The 6,540-nt window shown below is 55.1% G+C and overlaps 1 long non-coding RNA gene across 1 annotated transcript; it reads left to right on the top strand.

The window, feature by feature from the left end:
* The first annotated feature begins 315 nt into the window (after positions 1 to 315).
* Positions 316 to 6,292, top strand: LOC128778810 (uncharacterized). Its single transcript, XR_008424523.1, has 3 exons — positions 316 to 933; positions 3,620 to 3,680; positions 4,172 to 6,292. It is a non-coding gene; the product is annotated as an uncharacterized LOC128778810 (long non-coding RNA).
* The last annotated feature ends 248 nt before the right edge of the window (positions 6,293 to 6,540 follow it).

Genomic DNA, 6,540 nt, shown 5'->3' with positions numbered 1-6,540 from the left:
CTATCATATCGCAAAACTCCGGGGACACCATTCACTTTCTGTTCTATGTGTCCCATAGAAGTCCCCTTTGTGACAGAACATTTTTACAGGTGAGATGGGTTTAAAGGTCCACCTCTTAAAGACGAACTTTTCAATGGAGAGGGACAAAGCCACTTCTTTTGGTTTGGAAATTATAGATATTTCGATGAACAGCACACACACACACACACACGCACACACACACACACACACACACACACACATACACACACCCCACTGGTTAACGCTTCCTTTACATTTTGGCCTCCTAAGGTACTTTCCAAATTAAAGGCAATCCAGAGAGGAAACCTTGGGCTGTTTGCCTTGATTCACACTCTCCTACAGATTGCTCCCCGTACAGGGATAATGAGGTTGCGTGCCATGATTGTATCTTATAAGTGTAGAGTTTTATCCATTGTCCTCGGTGACCTGCCATCTGCCCTCAAGCATACAGGGCGCTCTTGTAACTTGGGAATCTTCAGGGATCACGAGACCTCCTCCTCCGCTTCCCCAGAGGGCACAGTGGGAAGGAACCCAGCCTATGACATGAAAATGGGAACACGGGGTCACCGTGAGCTGACTCTGCCTGCTTTTTTCAGGGGTCCCGCAGCCACACACGGAAATAATCCCTTTGGAGAACAGCTTCTCTGTCCTTCGCATCTGTGAGGCCAAGACTGGCCGAACGTAGCGAATTTAACTTTTATCTCATAATTTCTTTCTACTGTATTTCTTACATTACTTTATCTTTTACTTTTTTCCCCCCACTTCCCTCCTAAGTTCACGCTTTGCTCAGGACGTCGCAAGCCGAGTTCTACAAACCTTAAGATTCAGAACGAGATGTCTCACTTAACCAATCGTCTTTGCTGCTTTCTCAGCCTGCGTTTCGAATTGAAGAAGAAACTAGAAGGAAGGAAGGTTAGTGGGAAACTATTCCAGAAGAGCTGGAGGCTTTGAGGCCGAGACCCTTCATGCCTATGTGGTTGAACAGACTGTTTCCTGGCGAACGTGTTTAGTAGCCATTGAAAAGAGAGCTTCCCCCCAAAGGAGGATCAAAAGTCACTGCCCCAGGGGTTTCCTAGAGTTGAGCCTGGCCTTACCCGAGTCCCATGCTGGCACTGGCAGAAAGCCCCGAGTCCCTAATCACAGCAGGGGACGCCGGATCCGCAGCTCAAGGCCAAAACAAAACGAACGCACAACCTTCTAGGAGAGACAGTGAGAGTTTTCCCTGTGCAGATTTAAGGTACAGTTTTGGACTCGGCCTGGGGTGATCACAGAAAACATGTAACGAGACCCTTTCACTGAGAGATTAAAAAATTGGAGGCCAGCCAAGTCAGGTGGCACGAAGGCCATTACGACGTCATCGAATGTGAAACCACCGCCCGCTTCTAGCGCTGCAGGACAAGGGCTCATCCCCCGCCGTCCGCGACTCGTGTTATTTCCACCTTCTGGCACATGCCCTTGTGGTAAGCGCCTTCCTGCTGCGGTCCTGGCTTTATTTTAGGAGGCGGTTTCTGTAAACGCCGCGGAACCAGAGCTGAATATTGTCTCAGGCCGGTTCCCCAAGAAGCAGACAAGATTTGCTGGAGGAGGGCTCTGGGCAGGTGTGCTCGCGACCCCTGGAAGGAGGCACGGGGGGCAGACCGGGCGGAGGGCGAAGGTGGACGGCGGTGCAGCTGGGACAGGGGCCTCGGCCAAGCTCCCTGGGTTCCCTGGAGTCGGGGAGACTGGGACTTTGAGTCTCTGCTAGACCCCTGGCTGCCAGTGGCTTCCAGGGCGGGGGCAGGGCAGCTTCCTCTGGCTCCCCCCCGCGGGCAGCCAGAACCAGTGCTGTGGTCGTGGGCTCTGGCAGCCGGCAGGCTGCAGCCTCCGGCCAGGCCCCGTCATGATCTGGTGATTCAGAGGCTCAGGGAAATGCCTTTGTCCAGGCTGCTGCAGGATTTGAATAACCAAGCTGAGCGGCCCTGTGTTTAGGGTTGCATTAGCTGTCCCGAGCGCGAAGGGATGAAATCAGGAAGTGTCTTCTTAAGGGAGAGCCGGATAGTGAGACTGAGCAGGGAAACCTGGAGGTAGCGGGGCTGGACTCACGACCCCCAAAGAGGGGCCTCTTTAAGCAAGACCTACCTCTGGGTCTCCCACCTCCTCCTGGAGGTTGGTTCGTTGGGTCGAGTTGTACTTCTACACGCTGCCACCGGGCGGCAGTGTTGTGTAACCTTTAGCAGCAGGTGCTCCGGAGATCAGACCCCGTTTCCACCCTGTTCACGTCACCTAAACCCCTATCACCTCATCTAGAAAGCGGGGATAGTAATATTGTTTACTTTGCACGGCCGTTAGGAATATTGATTGAAATAATACTTGTAAGCACCTAGATGAATGGCTCGGAAATAGCTGGTCACTCAGGCCAGAGGGTGCTATGGAAAGCGGGTCCATCTCGAATGTGAGTGACAATCCTTAGCAGGTTTTCTTAAGAAGGATGCTGTCTTTTCTGTGACTGAAAGACAGAGGTGGGAAGAGAGACGGAGTGGGTTGGATGATGGACGAAAATCCAGCTTGAGAATGGAGATAAACTGAAGAACGGCTACTTTTATTTTTTTTATTTAGTTTTATTAAAAAATGTTTAATGTCTATTTATTTGACAGAGAGAGAGAGAGAGCAGGGGAGGGGCTGAGAGGGACAGGGAGACACAGAATCAAAGCAGGCTCCAGGTTCCAAGCCGTCAGCACAGAGCCCGACACGGAGCTCGAACCCACGAACCGGGAGGTCATGGCCTGAACTGAAGCCGGACGCTCAACCGACCGAGCCACCCAGGCGACCTAGAAAAGCTACTTTTAGCCAACAATACGTAGGAAACAAGCTGCAGCTGATATTTCGACAGCACAGCGTCATTGATCTGGGGGCTGGGCAGAGGAACAGCATTTGCCTCGTGGAAGGTGTATGCTTTGGGACTGAATTGGGATAAACCAGGCTGAAGGTGTAGGTCGCGCCCTTGATATCATGACCCATCAGACACCAGGCTCCCAGCGCCTGCACACCTCCGCCCATGAAAAAACATCCTGGCCTCAGGGCCAGGGTATGGAGGGTCCAGGCGTCAGAGACACAACTTGCATGCTGCACCTACACAGACGTGACTCCATCTGCCGGAGCCACTTCTGTCCCCCTCGATGGTCAGCGAAGGCTGATCGTGTCACAATGACCCGATGCTTCTTTCTGTGCCGTCCCCTCTTCCCGCCCTCCTGATGTCCTGGTGAGGGCCGCTCTCCCCTCTTACCGCAGGCGGGATTCACTCAGTACATCGTTTCTATTTTCCCTCAGCGGTAACGGAAATAGGAGAGGAGCCAGAGTAAGCTGGGAAGTTTCTGATGATGCAGAAAACCTTAGGGATCAAGGGCCTTTTGGCCCTGCAGACGTCTGTCTGTGCGACTTGTCCCTTGTCAAGTTCAAAACTCGAGTCTCCAGAAGGACGGAGAAGCCTGGGGTTGCCTTTCGTAACACACAAATGGCGTGACAGATTATCACCATTAAAAATCCATTAATGCATGATTAATATGAATGTTGGGATTTAAATACCCGAATCACCATGCTGCTCCCTCTGTTCTTGTCTCAGCACAGGATGGTTCCTTCAGACGGGCTTCCCCGGGGGTGTTTAAAGGAGAACTTAGCGTCAGGTAGGATGATCGTTTTTATTTATGAAAAATAAATATTTTTCGGCTGCCGTCACCCCCACCCTTACCGGCCATGTTGATAGCTGTTCCTGTGAATGGTATTGGCCAGATGTGGGGGCCCAAGGAGGAGGGCAGAGCTACACAAGACAGTGGGGCTGGCGTCTCACCCGCCGGCCGGTGGTGGGGGGGGGTGCGGTGGAGACTTCATGCACAGGAGGGGTCAGGAGGCGAAGGTAAGAGAGGCCCAGATCGTCGCTGATCCCGGATTTGCTGAGGTTGGATTCGTCATCCTGCCCCTGGGTGGAAGAGGCCAGTGTGACCTTGTGACCGCACGCCTTGTGTTTTCTGGTGGCGGGGACGCTTGGTCCTCTGCAAACGGGGTTATTTTTTACACGGAGTACACGGGAATCACATATTTCACAAATTTGCATTGAAGTCTTAAGATAGTGTAGCCCCTGTGCCGATTTTCTTTTTTTACTTTTGTTTTTCAACAGAATGGATTCAGTTTCTGCCCCCGCCCAAGGTTTACATTTCGGTGAATAAGGCGGACAAGACATCAGGCCGCATAAATCGGCGCATCGATACGATGGCGGTGAAGATGCTGATTATTGGTGACGGACCGCGTCTGCCGAGAGCAGTGGGCCCTCAGTCACTCGGCTCGGTGCTTTAAGCGCCTCGACTCTGTACGGTGGAGAGCACCTGCGTGGATTCGGTGCTCTAGGTTAACAGACTGGCCCCAGGTCTCACGGTCGGGGGTGCGGCAGGGCGTTTCACGCGTGCGGCGTGCGGCCAGCGCCCGGGTGCTTCTTTGCACGCTACTGCCGTTTGAGACGCCCCGGGTGCGTGCGGATGAACGGGAGGCGCAGTCCAGCCAAAGTGAGGCCGGCAGGATTTGAGCGAAACTCAAGGAGGGGAGTGGGAACTAGCGGGATGCAGGACGGTGAGACGGATGGAGGGGGCCACGCGGGCTCAGGGCGGCCTGGAGCTTAGTGCGCTGGGGTCCGGGGATGCGGGGAAAGGCCTGGGAGGAGGTGGCCGGGGGGAACAGAACGGCGACCACACGGTCCCCAGCTCGCGAAGAACAGGCCCTGAGAACTCGGGCAAACGTGGAGGATGCAAAGGCCGGGAAAGCGTCAGGGTCTCCTCTCAGGCTGACCTTCGCGTGGCCCGTGCTGACCTTTCCCTGCTCCGGGTCAGTGCGCGGTGAGCCGGCATGAGCAGGGCAAACCAGACGGAATCGTGGAAGGAGGGGGGAGATGCGGAGGAAAAGAACAATTACGGAGCGACTCTTCCCTGGAAGGGTTTGCTAGGTCTCAACCTCGTCCTTCTTGAAACTCTGGCCTTCAGGGCCTCCGGAAGTCCCCCTGGCCTACGCTTCCTCCTGGGCCCGATGGCTTACTGTCCCAGCCACGGGGGCCTGTAGGCCCACCGTCTCCTCACTCGCTGGCCCCGTCCTGGCTCTCGCCCTGTTCTCCACCACCACCTCCCGCTGGAGTCATCACCAGGAGTCCGGGTCATGGGCTCCATTAAACACTTGCCTTTGCATACCTCACAGGGGCCCACCTCCAAGGACTCTCGCACCCCCCTTTCTCTGTAATGACCCCCCTCGTTGTGGCTTTATAGCAGACACCTGCCGTGCTCGTGGGTGGCCATGGCCAACGTCTTTTACATACTTCGCATGTAGGAAGTTCACCTCCGCATTCAGAAGCCAAGCTCTCCAGCCCTGTCCCACGCGGGAAGTACACCCCCGGGGGGCGAAGGCTTGCAGTCCCTTCCTTCCGAGGGAGGCCTGGTTTGGAGGTCGCCAGGCGAACCAGGCTCCACGCGGGGCTTCGGGCCGGCTGATGCAGCTGGTTTCAGACGTGTCTGGGTTTGGGAGACAGCAGCAATGACAAGATGGGATCCCTGCCCTGGAGGTGACGTCAGGACTCACAGGTCTCACGACAGGCGGGTCTCCACATCCTGGGTGTGGCCGCAGAAGCGCTGAGCCCGCGTGGAGCTTTGCTGCCTGGTGTGGCGCGTCCTTGCAGGCGTGGGGGAGGGGAGGTGATGGAGGCACAGGGGTGGGTTTCTTCTGCCTTTGACTTGACTGCCCTTCGGCCTTCCCAGCAATCAGAGAGGTTCATAGTCCCTACCAAAGCTGCTTTGTATACGTGCACTGAATCGTCCCGTTGCACACCTTTGAAAACATCACATGGTACCAAAAAATTTTTTTTGTTTTAGATAAAACAAAATGTTGCCGAGCAGACCCTTGTTCGCAGCGGAATCTCCAACGGTTGGAGACTTTTGCTTCCTTCCCCGCTGGTGGAGAGTCGAGCTGAGTGCCAGGCTGCCTAGCAGCGAGGGGTGTGGTGGGCATCGGCTTCAAAGGGCGGGTTTACTTCTGTTTTACCGTCCCTCGAGGCTGTGTCACCTGGTGTCCCTGAGCCTGTGTTGTCCCTCTTAAGCTTCAGCCTCCCCAGCGGTTTCCCTACCAGTCGATTAGTGACAGTGCCCTTTATGCCACGGCGCCCCTGGCGGGGTCCCCAGGCTGTGACCCAGTGATCCAGCTGACGTGACTCAAGTCCTGCACAGCTCCTGGAAGTCTCTCAATAAAGAACGTCTGTCCGCATGCAGCGCGAGGCCTCGTCTTCCTGACCAGAGCGTGAAGCTCCGGTCTTGCCCACTGGGCGACTGGAGCGACTTCAAGGCCGTTTCTTTGTCACTCTCACCACCACCACACCCTTGCAGCCAGCACAGCCTCTCTGTCCGCACCTCCCCCCCCCCGCCATGCACCCACCTCCCCGAAGTCCTCTTGTCTCTGTCCTTCGGGGAAGCATCTTGTTCATGTTTGTTTATTTATTTTGAAAGAGAGAGAGAATCA

Source organism: Panthera pardus, unplaced genomic scaffold (assembly GCF_024362965.1).
Source record: "Panthera pardus isolate Hobbes unplaced genomic scaffold, ASM2436296v1 HiC_scaffold_21, whole genome shotgun sequence".
In the NCBI taxonomy this organism is placed as follows: Eukaryota; Metazoa; Chordata; class Mammalia; order Carnivora; family Felidae; genus Panthera; species Panthera pardus.
This window is presented reverse-complemented; position numbering and strand designations above follow the sequence as displayed.